This window comes from Mesoplodon bidens (genome assembly GCF_964165515.1).
Source record: "Mesoplodon bidens genome assembly, chromosome: 10".
NCBI lineage: Eukaryota > Metazoa > Chordata > Mammalia > Artiodactyla > Ziphiidae > Mesoplodon > Mesoplodon bidens.
The window spans coordinates 20,408,038-20,427,980 of record NC_138172.1 but is presented as its reverse complement, the minus strand read 5'-3'; positions in this window follow the sequence as shown (position 1 = coordinate 20,427,980).

Genomic DNA, 19,943 nt, shown 5'->3' with positions numbered 1-19,943 from the left:
CCTTTCCAGGCAATTTCCCTTGCAACTATTTTATCCAATTTTTATCACAATGGATTAGTTTTACTTGTTTTTAGATTTCACATAAATGGATCACACAATATGTGTTCTTTAGGTTCTGGCTTCTTTTGCTTAACAGAATGTTTTTGATATTTTTTGCATATTTTTGCATATATAATTAGTTCATTCATCCTTTATTGCTGAGTGCTTATATATTGTATAGATATACCACAATGTATTCCACTTTTCCACTCTTATGAATAATGCTGCTAAGAAGATTCAGATGTAAGTCTTTGTGAACATAGGTTTTTACTTCTTTTGTATGAATACTAATGGATAGAATTACTTGGTCATGGTGGCCATGGGGTGAGACTATTTATAAGAAAAAGCCAAATACTGTGTCAGTGAGGTTGTATCATTTTACATCCCAACCATTAATGTTTGAAGGTTCCATTTGTTCCATATTGTTAACAGGTGGTTTTGTCAGTCCTTTTTTTTTTTTTTTTTTTCATTACGTGGGCCTCTCACTGCTGTGGCCTCTCCCATTGCGGAGCACAGGCTCCGGACGCACAGGCCCAGTGGCCACGGCTCACGGGCCTAGCCGCTCCGCGGCATGTGGGATCCTCCCGGACCGGGGCACGAACCCGTGTCCCCTGCATCGGCAGGTGGACTCTCAACCACTGCGCCACCAGGGAAGCCCTGTCAGTCCTTTTAATTTTAGTCTTTCTAGCAGATATGAAGTGTTAGCTCATTGTGGAGTCTTTCATATACCTATTGTCCCTTAATATATATATTTTAATGAGGTATCGAAGGTTTTTTTTTTGCTAACTGTCTTTAGGATATTTTTCTTTTATTGTTGATCTTTAGGAGTTCTTTATATATCTGGATACAATTCCTTTGTCAAATCTATGTACTATGAATATATATATGTTCACATATATTTTATATATATATGAATTCACATATACATGTATATATACTTACACATATATACATATATGAATTCACATGTATGTGCATATATATATATTCACAGTACGTATATTTGACAAAGGAATTATATCTGGATATAGAAAGAACTCCTAAACATCAACAATAAATGAGGAATAGCCTAATAAACAAAATGTTAACAGATAACTCATAAAAGAAAATATATTGAGGCATATATGTACATGTATAATGTACTGTGAATATATATATTTACAAGAATTGTGAAATATTTAACAAAGAAACATGTGGTGTGTGTGTGTGTATATATAATATGTAGCTTGTTTACTCATTTTTCTTAAGCTTTTTCTTTTTTGATTAATAACGTTTATTATTTTACAGCAGTTTTAATTTACAGAAAAATTGAGTAGAAAGAACAAAGGGTTCCCATATAACCCCTCAGCCTCTCAAATACAGTTCCCTCTTTTATTACTATCTTGGATTAGTGTGGTACAGTTGTTACAATTGCTGACCCAATATTGATACATTATTGTAAACCAAAGTGTAGTAGTCTACGTTAGAGCTCATTCACTCTTTGTGTTGTACACTCTTTGGGTTTTGACAAATGAGTAATTAGATGTATCCATCATTGCAGTAATATAGAGAATACTTTCACTGCCTTAAAAATCCTCTGTGCTCCATCTACAGTAGTACTCCTTATCCATAGGGGGTATGTTCCAAGACCCCTAGTGGAGGCCTTAAACTGTGGATAGTACCAAATCCCATATATATGTATACTATAATTTTAATGTACATAAATACCTATGATAAAGTTTAATTTATAAATTAAACAATCCCACTACTGGGCATATACCCTGAGAAAACCGTAATTCAAAAAGAGTCATGTACCACAACGTTCATTGTGGCACTGTTTACAATAGCCAGGACATGGAAGCAACCTAAGTGTCCATCGACAGATGAATGGATAAAGAAGATGTGGGGCTTCCCTGGTGGCGCAGTGGTTGAGAGTCCGCCTGCCGATGCAGGGGACACGGGTTCGTGCCCCTATCCCGGAAGATCCCACATGCCGCACAACGGCTGGGCCCGCGAGCCATGGCCGTGGAGCCTGTGTGTCCGGAGCCAGTGCTCCGCAACGGGAGAGGCCACAGCAGTGAGAGGCCCGCGTACAGCAAAAAAAAAAAAAAAAAAAAGAAGATGTGGCACATATACACAGTGGAATATTGCTCAGCCATAAAAAGAAAAGAAATTGAGTTATTTGTCGTGAGGTTGATGGACCTAGAGTCTGTCATACAGAATGAAGTAAGTTAGAAAGAGAAAAACAAATACCGTATGCTAACACATATATATGGAATCTAAAAAAACAAAAAAAAAATGGTTCTGAACAACCTAGGGGCAGGACAGTAATAAAGACGCAGAGGTAGAGAATGGACTTGAGGACATGGGGAGGGGGAAGGGTAAGCTGGGACGAAGTGAGAAAGTGGAAAAAAAAATTAGGCACAGTCAGAGATAACAGTAATGAATAATAAAATAGAACGTTCATAATATTACACTGTAATAAAAGTTATGTGACTGCGGTCTCTCTCTCAAAATACCTTATTATACTGTATTCACCTTTCTTCTTGTGATGATGTGAGATGATAAAATGCCCACATGGTGAGATGAAGACAAGTGAATGCTAAAGGCATTGTAACATAGTGTTAGGCTATTGTTGACCTTCTCACAACATGTCAGAAGGAGTATCAGCTCCTTTGGGTGATACTGGATCATCCAGCCATGATGTTGTCAGTGGCTGGATGTCCAGAGCAGGTGATGTTATGGTTGGAGATCCCGGGCAGGAGGGAGTGCACAACCCAAGATTTCATCACGCTGCTCAGAACGGTGTGCAATTTAAAACTTAAGAGTTCGTTGTTTCTGGAATTTTCCATTTTCAGACCACAACTGACTGCAGGTAACTGAAAGCACAAAACAGGGAACTGATGCTGAGGAGGGAGTACTGAGTTCATCCCTCCCTGACCTCAAATCCTTGGCAACCACTGACCTTTTTACTGTCTCCATAGTTTCACCTTGCTTAGAATGTACTACAGTTGGAATCATACAGTATGTAGCCTTTGCAGATAGGCTTCTTTACCTTAGTAATATGCGCTTTATGTTCCTCTGTCTTTCTGTGACTTGATAGCTCATTTCTTTTTATCACTGAGTAATATTCCATTGTATATGCGTACCAGTTTATTCATCTACTGAAGGACATTTTGATTGCTTTCAGTTGTGAGTAAAGCTGGTATGAACATCTGTGTGCAGGTTTGTGTGTGGACATAAGTTTTCAACTCCTTTGGGTAAATACAAAAGAGTGAAATTGCTGGAACATATGGTAAGAGTATGCTTAGTTTTATAAGAAACTGCTGAGCTGTCTTCCAAACTGGTTTTTCTGTTTTTCTTTCCCACCAGCAGTGAAAATTCCTCTCGCTCCACATCCTTGCCAGCATTTGGTGTTGTCAGTGCTTTGGATTCCAGCCATTATAATAGGTATGTAGTGGTATCTTGTTATTTTAATTTGCAAGTCTCTGATGACATATGATGTGGAGCATCTTGTGCTGCTTTGCCATCTGCATTTGCATCTTTGTTGAGGTGTCTGTTCAGATCTTTTGCCCATTTTTTAATAGGGTTGCTTTTTTTGATATTGTTGAGTTTTAAGAGTTTTTAATCTATTTTTGATACCAATCTTCTGTCCGATGTATGCTTTCCAAAGATTTTTTTCATGTCTGTGGCTTGTCTTTTTATTCTCTTACCTGTGTCTTTTGCGTAGAAGATGTTTTTAATTTTAGTGAAGTCCAGTTTATCAGTTGTTTTCTTCCATGTATCATGCTTTTGGTATTATATCTAAGAGGTTATTACCAATTCCAAGGTCACCTGGACTTTTCTCCTGTGTTATCTTCTAGGAGTTTTATAGTTTTGCAGTTTAGTCTATGATCCATATCAGGTTAATCTTTGTGAAAGGTGTAAGATCTGTACCTAGAATTTTTTTTTTTTGCATGTTGTTGTCCAGTTTGTTGAAAATCACCATTTGTTGAAAAGACTATCCTTTTTCCATTGAATTGCTTTTGCTTGTGTGCCAAATATCAGCCGACTCCGTTTGTTTGGGTCTACTGCTTGCCTCTTCAGTCTGTTCTCTTGACCTGTTCATCTATTCTTTCACCAGTACGACAATGTTTTGTTGACTGTAGCTTGATATTAAGTCTTAAAGTCTGGTAGTGTCAGTCCTCCAACTTTATTCTTCTCTTCCAATATCATGTTGGCTATTCTGGGTCTTTTCCTTTTCCTTTTAGAACCAGTTTGTAGATAGCCACAAAATAATTTCCTAGGGTTTGGATTAAGATTGCACTGAATCTATAGAACAAGTTGAAAAGACTGGGATCTTGGTAATATTGGGTCTGCCTATCCATGACATGAAATACTCTTCATTTATTTAGCTCTTCATTTATTTTTATTTCTTTCATCAAAGCTTTGCAGTTTTCCTCATGAAGATCTTGCACATATTATGTTAGGTTTATACCTGAGTATGTCTTTTTTTGGGTAAGTGGTATTACGTTTTCAATTTCAAATTCCAATTGCTAGTATATAAAAGAACAATTGATTTTTGCATGGTAACCTTGTATCCTGCAACCTTGCTTAGTTCCAGATTAAGATTTTCTACTTAGACAATAGACAACCATGTCATCTGTGAACAGAGACAGTTTTATTTTTTTCTTCTCTTTTTCTTATATTACTGCATTAGTTGGGACTTCCAGTATGCTGTTGAAAGAAGTGGTGAGAGATGATATCTTTGTTCCTCATCTTAGCAGAAAAGTATTTAGTTTCTTACTGCTAAGTACTGTGTCAACTGTTGGTATTTTGCACATGATCTTTACCAAGTTGAGGAAGTTACCTGTATTCTTAGTTTACTCAGAGTTTTTATCATGAATGGATATTGGATTTTGTCACAGGTTTTTCTGCATCTACTGATATCATATGATTATTCTTCTTGAGCCTGTTGATGTGGTAGTTTGTACATTAATCAATTTTCAATTAAGCTATCTTTTGATGAGCAGAACTTTTTGAGAAAATCTCATTCTTTTTTTTTTTTTTTTATGGTTTTTGCTTTTTGTGTCCTATCTGGACTTCTTTGTAATGGGATTTTCTTTTATCATTAGCCGGTAAAATAGTAGGAAATAATTTAGGATTTTTTTTTTTTTTTTTTTTTGCGTTACGCGGGCCTCTCACTGTTGTGGCCTCTCCCGTTGCGGAGCACAGGCTCCGGACGCGCAGGCTCAGCGGCCACGGCTCACGGGACCAGCCGCTCCGCGGCATGTGGGACCCTCCCCGACCAGGGCACGAACCCGTGTCCCCTGCATCGGCAGGCGGACTCTCAACCACTGCGCCACCAGGGAAGCCCTAGGACTTTTTAACAACAGCATTTTGGAGCCGTTAAAACTTACTCAATGAATTCTTTCATAAGCCATGCTAACAAACAACTGTAGCAAGGGAAAAGAAACAGAACATGAACATTAAACCATAGAATCTCTGGCAAAGCAATCAGTGAATTTTTAGCTTGTAAACCCCTCAGAGTTCACCTTAGTTTAGATAATATCAGCCTGCCTGAGAAAGCAAGTAGACGGGAAATCTAGCCAGCCGGCCCTGCACTCAGCAGGCAGCACCCCCAGAGGTAGGGGCACTATTTTCTAATCAATCAAAGGTACCGTCCCTCAAAAAAGCCTTCTAGGGAGACTGCATCAGCCCTGAAGGTGCCGATTCAAGCCGTCTGACAACCAGTTGTCTGAATAAGTCTTATTTAAATCTTAAGTGCAGAACCAGTGCAAACTACGGAAGTTCTGCTATAATGCTTGTTTTGAAAATGTGATTTGTTACAACACGAATGATATACTGGGGGACATTTGAGCACAACGTGAATTTTGCACTTGCATATGTGTGCTTTTGTCTGCAAGAAACGCTCGATAAATGCAGGAAATGCACCTCGCTAAACCCAGTCCCATAGGTATATACAGAATGCACACGCAAACATACCTTAAACCATCTACTTCAGTTCAACATGTGTTATACACACCCATTCACATCTGGATAACCCTGTTTCAATTCCAGATAACCCTGTTTCTACCACTCACAATAACTTACAAGCTGAAGCCTTCTAACACCCACTTCTAAGAGCAAACTTTAGTTCGTATCTATTGTAAAGTGCCATATTTATTGTCATATTTCTGTATTTATTAAATGTGTAAAATTATGCCACTGCTTTTATGAGGTTCCTTTTAATTTTTTTTATTTTTATGTGTCACTGTTTTTGAGTGCTGCACCCCGACCCCATTTTTCTCATAAGCCTTGGGATCTTTATTGTGTGAATTTGCATAATGTGATAATTTTTATAATGCAGCACCTATGTTGCATTATAGTGGAATTGATGTATTTAGTTCCAGTCATGAAGAAGGTATTTCCCAAAGAGTCTAAACCTAAAATAGCAGAAATTGTCACAAGGTAGAAAAGGAGAGAAGAGAGGTGTGTATGATGCAGCACATATCTCTCACCACTCCTACCTCACGGGAGAGGGAAAGAGAAAGTTATCCCTGTCTCATCTTTGCTTCCTGAGTCCTCCTCATTCTTTAAAACCTGCCACTGTGCTGCTTCTGGATTATACTCATGGCTTCACCTTGGCATTTATCCCTCTACTTTGTGTGATGGTGAGACATGTGTGTCCTTCTTCCTTTTACTATAGGCAAAGGGCAGGAACTCTGTTTGCCGTTATAACCTGTTTCAAGGTGTGAATTCTAAGAAATGCTTTGTGTGGAATTACAAGTGTTCTTGCTACAAATAAAGGTTCTAAGACATGATCTTAAGTGAACTAGGATGAAAGTTGTTGTTTAACACCTAACTGCCAAGCACAATGCTTGGGTGATAGTATGTACTTAAATATTTAATGAAGGAAATAGTGAATGGTTATGAAGGTAATTGGTAGCCCATAGATCTGTTGAGATAATCAGTTAATATGGAAGTTCCCAGATAAGACTATATTTAATCAATAATTCTCTATATTGTTGTGTCAGTTACAAATAATAAAACAAGAATAATATGGAAATAGTTATTTTGGCTAGGAGGGAGAGAAAGGAACCTGTAAGAATCTCGCATAAATTATGCTTTTTAAGAAAGTCCTGTCTCTTGCATTTGATCTTAAGATCTGAAAATGGAAGTGTGACCCTAAGTGGTTTCTGATTTCTAACTAGCTTTGCCTAGGAAAGGCATTTAGATAGGTGTAAACAATTAGGAATGGTATTAAATTAAGCCTGTGCTGTGTTTCCATCACACTGTTACTGCTTATACCTGGATTCGAGTCTCCCTTCCCTCTTCAGTGGATTCCTGCCATCCTCTCCCCTCTCCATGCGTATCTCCTGACAGCCTACTCTCAAGACAGCCCCTTCTTTGAACAATCCTCTTAAAAGGTGAATTAGATGACTTCAGGCTCCTTCCTGCTGGGCAGCCTGCCATAGCCCGCCATCTTGCTCAGAGTAGAAAGCCAGTGACCTTCGCTTACGTGGCTCTGTGTCCTTCTTACCTCTCTGTCCTGGACCCACAGCTCCCAGTCCTCTCTCCCCTACGCCCACCTCTCACCTCTGCTCCAGCCTCAGCGCTTTCTGACCCTTCTACCTATCAGAACGCTCCCATATTTTCTGTGCACTGCTTCCTCTGCTTGGACCATCACCCTGCAGATACTGAAGGGCTCCCTCCCTCCCTCCCCTCCTTGAGCGCTTCCTTCAGATGACACCTTCTTAGTAATCCCTATCCAGACTACAGTATTTAAAATTTCAACCTCCACACGCTCCCCCCACCCCCCCGGTTCGTTCCCTTTTCTTTGCCCGTATCACCTTCACTTCCTAACCTACTCCGTAGTTTTCACTCTATGTTAACTGCCCATCTTTCCCATTCTAAACCATAGGCTTTAACAGGGCAGAGATCCTTCTGTGTTTTGTTCTGATGTGTTGCCAGGGCTTAGAATAGTACTGAGAATACAGTGGGTGCCCGATAAGTACTCTTGAATGAATAAGACTGTTAATCAGCATTTCACAAATCCTTGTACTACTGCTGCAGTGTATTTCTAATGGTTTCAAAGTTCACTAACAGCAAGCACAGCAGGCTTAAAACTAGAAGGGTAACGATGAAACGGAAAACAAAGTTTCACGTACAGCCAGGCCGAGCACTAAAACTGCAGTTTTGGTGATGAAAACGCTCAGATAGGGACCGTTCACATAAAAGCAAAAGTAAAAAAATCTATTAATGTTAAGGTGACATTTGGAAGAAACACATGTAATTTGTCTTCTTAAATTTTAATTACTAGGAAATACTTATTGTTATTTGTGATGTTTTCCCCTCACCATTCTATTAAAGATAAAGATATATTGACTATAATAATATTGATTCCGCTCCTTCAAAGAGGGAAGAAAAACTCTTAGCCTGTGTTTTTCCATTGGGATTGTGCTATTTAAAACAGTGGGCCAGAAAAGCAAGTGAGCATGACTGTTTAATTACATTGAGAACTTGCTACCAATTCGACTATTGATTTTACTTCATTTGCCGTCTTATAATATATTATATACTTTTTCATCCATTCTACATAATGTTAGGTATAGAATTTCATATTTATAAATTATTTTAATATTTAATGCCTTCCCATTTAGGTTTTTAAATCAAATGTTTTCTAATAAACTAAAATATTCAGCATCAGGCTGAAAATTTAGGAAAAAGGTATAGATATAGATCAAACCTTATGATATATAACAATTTTGAGCATTTTTAGAAAATGCAAAACTGTATCTCAATATTAAATGTACCAAATTATATGTATTAATTAGAATTTATAGATTCATGTAATAGAAACTCTGTGTAATGGTACAAATACTGGACAGCAGTATATAATGAAATGTAATTCATATATGTAGGTAATATGGAAACTGAAATGTAAATTTATGTGATTTAATAAGGTTGTTATTGAACAACATATAAAAATTGAACAAGGAAAAGCTTGGCTTTATTAGCATGGGATACAAATTATTTTAAAAATTTTATTTGAAACATAAATTTTACTGCTATGTATAAGTGTTCTAATTCTCTTATATAATAGAGCCATGATATTTTAGAAAAGTGATAAGATCATTAGCAATAAACCAAAGATCAATATAAATACTACATACGTACTTGTTAGTGTGTGTGTGTTGTAGGTATAGCTTATAACCACTGATGTATAACAGTAAATATTAAGTGAACAAAACTGCCACATATAGTGAGCAAGTTGGTAACGGCATTTCATCATTTGTTACAACTAGCAAACAGGCGAAAAGAAATATCTGAAGTATATATGGCTGGTGTTATTCAACACCACTTTGGCCTTTGTCTGCAGGTTGTTTTCTTGATCCGTGAAAGCATTAGGGAATGACCACTAATTAGTGTTATAAGACCAGACGATGGTAATATTGGGTGCCACCCAGGCTATCTGAGTTGCTAATGTACAATCCCATTCCAGGAGAGCTGTCACTATAAAATCAGGTCAGCATGGCAGCAGAAATCTATAAATATAGTGCCTATGTCATATCCTATCATCTCTGGAAGGAGCAGGCACCCTGTCTTTTTAAAAGAGGTTTCCATATGCTGTAGGAGACATCTGTGATAAATTAAGCACTTCTTTCTAGACACTGAAAACATAATAGTGATATAATTAATTACAGTCATATTCTTGTTAAAATTGTTCAGAAAAATTACACCTTTTTCGATTAGCATGAAATATAAGTGTCAAATCCGTAATAAAACCCTGATCAATAAAACAATAATAATTGTGTTGTTAAAAGCAGACATCACAAGGTGTTCATGGCAACATATTTTAAAGGTTAGAAACCCTTTTAAAATAAACGGATTTCATCTTTACACTATGTCATCTAAATCATTACTGTGTTTGTGTATACAATTATAATCAGACGATAAATTGCAGCTATTGAATGGATTAAGTCTGCACTTCTTGACCTCATAAATCTGAGATTGTCATAGCTTTAGAAAATGCTTGTGTAACAATCAGTTGATTACATGGCATGAGCAGCTGCGTGCATGTTAAATATGAAAGGGAAAGGGTAATGCAGAGTTCAATGGTAGGACTTTATAACGTATTTGACACTATCCTTTAACACTTTCAAACCCTTCCTTTGGAATGTGCCGTACATTTTAGTAGGTTTACACATGCCATAGAAGGATGTTAAGAAAGTTTGAACTAACCAAATGAGCTCTAACTGAAATGTCAGTATTCCTTAAGATTCCCTGGAAATATCCATTCATGTTAAATCATTGTATTTTTAACAGAGTATCATGAGGAAGGATGTAGTGGTGAGAAATACTTTGCAGTACACTTGAGTTAGCGATGTAGGGGAAAAAAGAAAACTTCGCCAATCCAAAATGGCATTCTAAGTGTACCATTTGCACCAGCTATGTTAGGCCTCTGACACAACCTCAATTTATTTAAAAAAAAATAATAAATTCACCAGAGTTGTGTGATGTTTTATATTATCAAAATATTCAAAATTGTAAAAGTGGTTATCTCACCAGTAATGAAAGTAAAATACTTAAAGTAGCAATACACTACTGGTTTTGTAAGAGGCTATCCCTGAATCTGCTATTTTATGCTTAATTCACGGGGTATTATGTCCATATTAAATCTTCTTAGGAGAATTACTTTTAACTCAAATTTATCTATTTGTATATAGCTTCCACCTTCAAAAATTTATGAGTATGACCCAATTTTGAAAATCTCATATATTAAAATGGTATTAATCAAAGATTCAAAGAGAATTAGATTATTAATAATGAAATATTTTCATTTACTTTAATTTTCTCAGATGAAGAGAACTAAAGTGTGCTTTAAGCGTTAGTTAGGAATTTACAGCCTGCTCGTAAAAGTGGCATTTTTCTCATTTTGTATAAAAAGAGAGTATAGAATAGCTAAATAACTAATCCCAAGGTCACAACCAAAAGGGGAATCAGGGGCAACTCAAAAGAGAATCCTGAATTTCAAGGTTCTGAGAAACAATTGCCTTTTTAAAACTCCTACTTAATAACATTTAATGATTAAATTACCATGAAAATAAAACATATTGTTCGAAAAGCAGTCTAGTGTGGAAAAATACAAGACACTGATCTATGATACACACTTAGTTTCATTAAAACAGTCTTATCATAGATTAGACCTGGAGTATCCCCACCTGCGTGGAGAGCCTGCCAGCTTTCAGAGGGCTGTGTAAGGGAGCGTCCACATCCTAGAAGAGATGGGATGTTTTGCCTCCATGGATTTTGACCCAGGTAGTTGATGATCACAAACAGTTGCACAGATGTCTCATTCTGACTTTTGAGCTCATATCCACACAGATTGCTACCTCATTGGATGTTGAAATCGACAGTTTTGTTAGATATGCCAAGGAGACTGATGTTGTAGTCTTTGGTAACTATGAAAAGCTACTTACTATTGCCTAGGAATAATGGTTAAGATTTGAGCGTCAGTCTTTGCATTGGATAATGTACTTATTGTCTTTCAAGCAACCCGCGATGAAATTATCGTTATCCTCAATATCCAGATTAGAAAATTAAGGGATTAAGTGTATTGACCAAGGTCACAGAGCTGGAGGTTGGTCTAATCAGATGGAGGACCAGATTTCTGAACTTCCAGAATTTAAATTCTTAACCCCTGAGCAATACTGCCCCCAGGCTTTGCTTTTCTCAGCTCACATTGATGTCCCAGACAGGGGCTTCTGAACCTCAACAAAAAGCCTTTCAACAGGCTGCTTTAAAAGATCCTTTGCTTTAAAAGTAAACATTTTAATCCCTAATTTTGGCGTAAATATGACCCATAGACCAGTATGGCTGGTTTTCTTTTTTCAACGTCATTGACTTGACTAGCTGTATGATAAAGTACAGCTCCTCCAGTTATCAGTGTTGATGGGTATTCCATTTAGGTGAAAAATACAGTCAGTTAAAGTTTACAGTCAGACCAGAATGTTTTTCAAATAAGTAGTTAAGCCAATCAAACAACTGCTGAGAGGAATTATTTCCTTTAAATAGAGTGCTTGTTTGCCACCGTACGAACTGAAAGGGACTTAGTCAAAATTTGTCAAATCAGTTTGTTGTTTTCTTTAGTATCATTGATAGAAGCATTCGATGAATTAATTCCATCATTTAATTACTTTAGGTAAATATGCCAAATGGAAATAATGGCATTTGGGGTTCTTTGATCTCTACGGTTCTGTGGCATCAACACAACCTTGCTTAACTTGATTTTTTCTTTTTTTTTTTAAAGAAGGTTCTTTGTTTTTTTTTTTGGCTGTGTTGGGTCTTTGTTGCTGCGCACGGGCTTTCTCTAGTTGCGGTGAGCGGGGGCTACTCTTTGTTGCGGTGCGCGGGCTTCTCATTGCGGTGGCTTCTCTTGTTGTGGAGCATGGGCTCTAGGGCACACGGGCTTCAGTAGTTGTGGCATGTGGGCTCAGTAGTTGTGGCTCACGGGCTCTAGAGCACAGGCTCCGTAGTTGTGGTGCATGGGCTTAGTTGCTCCACAGCATGTGGAATCTTCCTGGACCAGGGCTCGAACCTGTGTCCCTTGCATTGACAGGCAGATTCTTAACCACTGTGCCACCAGGGAAGTCCCAACTTGGCTTTTTCTTAACTGAGTTCAGGCAATTTTTCCACCATGTTCCCCCTTGCTCTCTGGGTTCCTCCCTCATTGTCTTTCTGACGTTTGAAAGTACCTGTTTCTACCAACATAGGGTCTTTAAACATGTTTTTCCCATGGACATGTTTCCTCACTCCCTCACCCCACCCTGTCCCAGTTTCAGTATGTCTTCAGATTTAAAGTTAGTGGTCCCTTCTCTAAGGAAGAGACCCTGACCTCCGTGACTAGGATGAAAGCCTCTACTGCATGGTACTGGGACACACAGCACCTTCCTTGGTAGCAGTTGTCTGCATACTTGAATTATGTATTTATTGGTGTCATTCTTTGATTAATGCCTGTTTCTCAACAGCCTGTAAGCTCCATGCAGACAGGCACCATGTCTGCTTTTGCTCATCATTTTCTCCCAGTACCTATGACAGTCCCTAGTATATATTAGATAATGTTGAATGAAGGGATAATGAATATCATGCTGACTAATCCAGAGACATGATACACCTGTGAGTAAAAAGGTGAATATTGACTTCTAACCAACTTTAATGAGATCCGATTTGCAATAAATAAAATGCACCCATTTTTAAGTGCTTTTGAATTGAATAGTTTTGAATATATTGTTTTTTCATAGGTTGCCTTTTCCCAGTACTAAGCTATAACACAATAGTCAAGTCTTCGGATGTCCCTGGACTTCAGACTTTGTCTGTGTTAAGGGACTAGGCTGTTCCTAAAGTCCCTGCCCACTCTAGGATTCTAGATCTGTGCTCAGGCCATGTGCACTTGAGAACACCTTTAAAGATATATTTTCTTGAAACGGTAGCTGTAGCTTTAGGAACTTGTCAAAAGATCAGGTCAGCCTAGCCTGATGATGTTACTAGTTATTTACTTACACACTCCTTAATGTATCAAATTTGAAGTTTTAAGTTATCTCAACTTTGAGAAATGAGGATGTTACCCCCTTATGATAACCTTTCTCTGAATATGTGGTTCAATATCTTAGTCAACATTTCCATATCCTAGAGAATTCTTTCACTATATATATGTATATCAGACCATCATATTATACACCTTAAATATATTACAATTTTATTTGTCAGTTATACCCCAATAAAGCTGAGAAAAATTCCATTTCTTAGAATTGAAAACAGAATATTTAGACCACTTCAACTAGAGTTGTGGTAGCTGTTTTCCATCAGGGCCACTGAAGCATCAAAAGAAAAATTAAACCAGGACTACTTTATTTATTTATTTGCTTGTTTGTTTGTTTGTTTATCTATCTATTTTAATAGATCTTTATTGGAGTATAATTCTTCACAATACTGTGTTAGTTTCTGTTGTACACCAAAAAGCATAAAGATAAAGATGTTTCTCTTCTTTCTGCCTATTTTTGTATCTTCTTCTTGCCCACATACTCCCTCCTTCCCTCCTCCTCTCTCTCTTTTGTTTCTTCCTCACTGCCTCCTTCCCTCCTTCCAGCCTTTCTTCCTTCCTGATTACCCTCCTTTCTTATCTTAATAACAGAAATACAGAAACAGTCCGTTGATCTACTTTTTGAATTGAGAGAAAGGAATAACAAATTGTTCACCAAATGTAACACATAATTGAAAACATATTCAGACACTGTTCTATGGATGGCAATTAGAGAAAGATGAATTGAATAAAAAAGGAAATAAAAAGAGAACAAGAACAGATGAGCAGTGAGAGCAAAAACACCCAACAGACTAGAACCCCCCATAGAGGAATGGAAAGAAAAGAGGAAACACAGAGGGAGCCTGACACAACCACTACCTACAGAGGCATCTGTTTTGATAAAATAGAGGCTCTCTATTTTTAGGTGAGATATACCCAGTGGTGAATATTTAGGACTTTGATTCTCATATGATGCCCTTGCACTGGACATTTGAAGTGTAATATTTTTAAATGATCTAATTCACACAGAAAAAAATACTTTGTCAATAAAACAATCTCCCTTTGAAGATTGTTCTCCCATTATTTCTTAATAAACCTTTATATCTGACTCTTCTTATCTCTACTAGCATCTAGATTTAACATGAAAATAGATGTTTAGTTTTATTAAGAATAAAAAGATATGTATTTTAGGGTAGAGCCTTTCAACCAAAAATGTATAAAAACCGTTCATTCAAGTAATTGATGTTAAAAATATTTTTCCCAGTATGTTTTTCCTTTGTGAAATTTTAGTACATGAATCCGTGTACTTAGTTCGAGAAAACCAAATGGGACAAAGGGCTTATAATTAAAGTAGTAGTTGACCATCTCCATCCTCAGTGTCTCCAGTCTTGCTCACTGAGAAAATCACTTTCAAGGATTTTCTGTGCAGTTCTTTGGAGTGTTTGCTTCCAAAAGTTAAATAATACGGTTACTACTACCCAAAGCAATCTACAGATTCAATGCGATCCCTATCAAAGTACCACTAGCATTTTTCACAGAACTAGAACAAAAATTTCACAATTTGTATGGAAACACAAAATACCCCTAATAGCCAAAGCAATCTTGAGAATGAAAAATGGAGCTGGAGGAATCAGGCTCCCTGACTTCAGAGTATACTACAAAGCTACAGTAATCATGACAGTATGGTACTGGCACAAAAACAGAAATATAGATCAGTGGAACAGGATGGAAAGCCCAGAGATAAACCCACGCACATATGGTCACCTTATCTTTGATAAAGGAGGCAGGAATGTACAGTGGAGATAGGACAGCCTCTTCAATAAGTGGTGCTGGGAAAACTGGACAGGGACATGTAAAAGTATGAGATTAGAATACTTCCTAACACCATACACAAAAATAAGCTCAAAATGGATTAAAGACCTAAATGTAAGGCCAGAAACGATCAAACTCTTAGAGGAAAACATAGGCAGAACACACTATGACATAAATCACAGCAAGATCCTTTTTGACCCACCTCCTAGAGAAATGGAAATAAAAACAAAAATAAACAAATGGGACCTAATGAAACTTCAAAGCTTTTGCACAGCAAAGGAAACCATAAACAAGACCAAAAGACAACCCTCAGTATGGGAGAAAATATTTGCAAATGAAGCAACTGACAAAGGCTTAATCTCCAAAATTTACAAGCAGCTCAATAACAAAAAAAGAAACAACCCAATCCAAAAATGGGCAGAAGACCTAAATAGACATTCCTCCAAAGAAGATATACAGATTGGCAACAAACACATGAAAGAATGCTCAACATCATTAATCATTAGAGAAATGCAAATCAAAACTACAATGAGATATCATCTCACACTGGTCAGAATGGCCATCATCAAAAAATCTAGAAACAATAAATGCTGGAGAGGGTGTGGAGAAAAGGGACCCCTCTTGCACTGCTGGTGGCAATGTGAATTGGTACAGCCACTATGGAGAACAGTATGAAGGTTCCTTAAAAAACTACAAATAGAACTACCATATGACCCAGCAATCCCACTAGTGGGCATATACCCTGAGAAAACCATAATTCAAAAAGAGTCATGTACCACAATGTTCATTGCAGCTCTATTTACAATAGCCAGGAGATGGAAACAATCTAAGTGTCCATCATCAGATGAATGGGTAAAGAAGATGTGGCACATATATACAATAGAATATTACTCAGCCATAAAAAGAAATTGAGTTATTTGTAGTGAGGTGGATGGACCTAGAGTCTGTCATACAGAGTGAAGCAAGTCAGAAAGAGAAAGACAAATACCATATGCTAACACATATATATGGAATCTAAGGAAAAAAATGTCATGAAGAACCTAGGGGTAAGCCAGGAATAAAGACACAGACCTACTAGAGGATGGACTTGAGGATATGGGGAGGGGGAAGGGTAAGCTGTGACAAACTGAGGGAGTGGCATGGACATTTATACACTACCAAAGGTAAAATAGATAGCTAGTGGGAAGCAGCCGCATAGCACAGAGGAGATCAGCTGGGTGCTTTGTGACCACCCAGAGGGGTGGATAGGGAGGGTGGGAGGGAGGGAGACACAGAGGGAAGAGATATGGGAACATATGTATATGTATAACTGATTCACTTTGTTATAAAGCAGAAACTAACACACCATTGTAAAGCAATTATACTCCAATAAAGATGTAAAAAAAAATACTGTTAATTTATATATCTCAATTTATCAAATTTGAATGTAAAATATTGGACATAAACGATGAGAGGCTTATGCTACCGCATTTATCCTACCCTGCCCCCACTTACTACCAATTTTTGATAAGTTTTTTGCCTCTCTAAAGAACTTTATACTTTTAAATAGTGTATTTAAAGTGTCATTTCATGTTCACCGGCTACCCTCAACACCCTACTATATAAGATGAAAATATTAGGACCCCTATTTTCTCTCCACCTATTTTCTCTACCATATGTCTCTTCCTAGTTATAATACCACATCTCAACTTGAATTTTTATATAATTTTCATTCTGTTCTACAAAGATAATTTTGTCTTCTATTTTTATCTATAGAGAAGGGGGCTTAGACAGCCAATGGAAGGCATTTTGTAAGAGGAATGGTAGTACACAGTGGGTGGTATGGTTCTCCAGGGTGGCGTTTGATGTAATTCCTGTTTCCTGTCTTTCTTCAATATCATTAGTAAAATATCAATTAATTTTTGGAGTTTGGAGTAAAATATGCTTTTTTTTTTTTTTTTTTTTTTTTTTTTGCGGTACACGGGTCTCTCACCATTGCGGCCTCTCCCGCTGCGGAGCACAGGCTCCGGACGCGCAGGCCCAGCGGCCATGGCTCACGGGCCCAGCTGCTCCGCGGCATGCGGGATCCTCCCGGACCGGGGCACGAACCTGTGTCCCCTGCATCGGCAGGCGGACTCTCAACCACTGCGCCACCAGGGAAGCCCCATATATCTATTCTTTTTCCAATTCTTTTCTCGTTTAGGTTATTACAGAATATTGAATAAAGTTCCCTGTGTTACACAGCAGGTCCTTGTTGGTTATATATTTTAAATATAGTAGTGTGTATATGTCAACCCCAAACTCCCAGTTTATCCCCCCACTCCCTCCCCACCTTTCCCCTTTGGCATGTCTTGGAGTAAATCTTTCAGTGTTGTATACTGTGGTAAATCCCTGATACTGACGGTGATAAAATCGCAAAGCAGTTGTCATTAGAGTATCTGGCCTGGGTCAAAGTAAGAAGAAACCTGGGATACTGCCATGTTGGGGATGTTAAGAAGAGAGCAAGTTTTGTTCTTTAAGAAGTTTTTTTTTTTTTTTAATCAAAGTCCCTGAGATGTGGGGTTTGAATATAAAAGTGTTATGGGTATTCTTTGAAGTGTCAGTTTTGAGGATGGAGTATAAGTAGAAGGCAAATTAGCTAGGACATGAAGGGGTGATGAGAAAAGGCATCTACAGAACTTGCTTGAAGAATTTTGTAGTGAAACTGATGGAACAAATTGGAAGGGAAAGCAAATTGTATCCTCAAAGGTGCGTCTCAAGTGCCATCTTTCCATGAGACTCTTTCTGCCCTCTCCATCCTCTACCTAATTAAATGTCATCTTTCCTTCTTTCTCATTGTCATGGTCATCTTTCTTTCTTTACCATGTCGTGGTTCCTCGCTTAGGGAACTTGTCCACCTTTTGCCTTGTGTTAGGTTATTTACAGCGATTTGATATCTGCTCTCTTAGATGATAAATTCATGTCTTATTTAACTTTACTTTCCCACCACCGAGCCCAAAGTCTTCCATGGAGCAGGCATTTAATTTAAATTTTTTTTAACATAGTAATGTATCCATGCCTGCCTAAAAGATATATGTATCCAGCTGTTTTCTTTATTTCCTCCTTTTGTTTATTCCTTCCTTCTTTCTTTCCCTTCCTTCCATTTTCTCCCACCTTCGTCTTTTGCTTTATTTTTCTTTCCTTTCTAACAAAAAAGAGGCCTGTGCATGCACGAATAAGGAAAAATGTGGGTGTAGATTAATAGAATTTGAAGAACCTAGAAAGAGAAAAGAGAATAGAAATGATAAAGAAGAAATGTGATCCAGATATTACAAAAGGCAGGAAAGGGAGGCAGGAAGGAGAGGCAGGAAGGCGGGCAGGTAGGGAGGACAGAGGGGGAAAGGAAGGAGAAGAGAATGCTTAATCCTCTCTCTGAGGCCAGAGTGGCCAGGCCAGGATATCAATGTAAAATCTTAACTGAACTTGAACGGATATTATTTCAATGATGTTTGCCTAGATGTAAAAGTAGAGGAGTGTTTAAATTCCTGCCATTCCTCTACACTAAGAATAGATTGAAAAACAAACAAGAATCAAATTACTGTAAGCACATTTCAAGTATCAGTGAACAAGGGATTCTATCCAAAGAGGAAGAAAAGACAGGGGCTTTGTATAGTTTTTGTTTTGGAAATCAGCAGTCCATGAAACGACTGTCTGCATTCAAAGTAGCTGTCAGAACTGATGAACATTTTTCTATAGACTATTATTACTTTTTGAGTTCTATAGGCATCCTGCAGGTATAATTAAAGGGAATCTCAAGAACCTAAAGAAAATTATGGCATTTAATACATTTAAAATGTACGAAAGTGAGCAGAAATTTCAAGGAAGAAGATGCTAGTTACTTGCCAAGCCAAGACCTAGGGTATCTTGGTGAATTGAGAAAGTTTCAGGGTCTGGTTATCCCTTTGAAGGCTCACAAACTTGACTTTATGCCCTAAGAGTAGAGTGACCTCTTAAGGCCAAACTCACATTAACCAAATTGGTAACACACAGACTTAACTCGCTGGAATACCATCTTCTCAAAGTCCACTGAGAAATGTAATTGTCAAGGCCTCAAGGACATGCCTGTCCTCTGTTTGGCACTTTATCTCTTCCCAGGCAAGCTGTGTGGGAAGATAAATTGTAACTAGAATTTTACTTGATGTATTTTGAATTAGAGGCAGCAGGGTAATATGTGTGGTTCAGGGGTTTTGTAGAATCCATTGACAATTGTCCAGTGCACCTATATCTTTGAGAGGAATCTATCTGCTGCTAGGACTCCACAGGCCCCATAGACTTGATATTTTTTTCAATTGGAATTCCTGTGAGACTTTCTATTTACATCATATTTTTATGTGTTTCTCAATATCATTATATTTATATAATCTTCTACATTCACAAAAAGCATTTACATAAGTTATATCATGATCTCCCCTGCAGTTCGTACTGACATCATCTGCATCTCACGGGAAGGGAAACTGAGGCTCAGAAATGTTAAGTGACTTGACCAAAGATCCTACAGATGTTAACATATGAACTTTTGAAAACAGAAAGCATA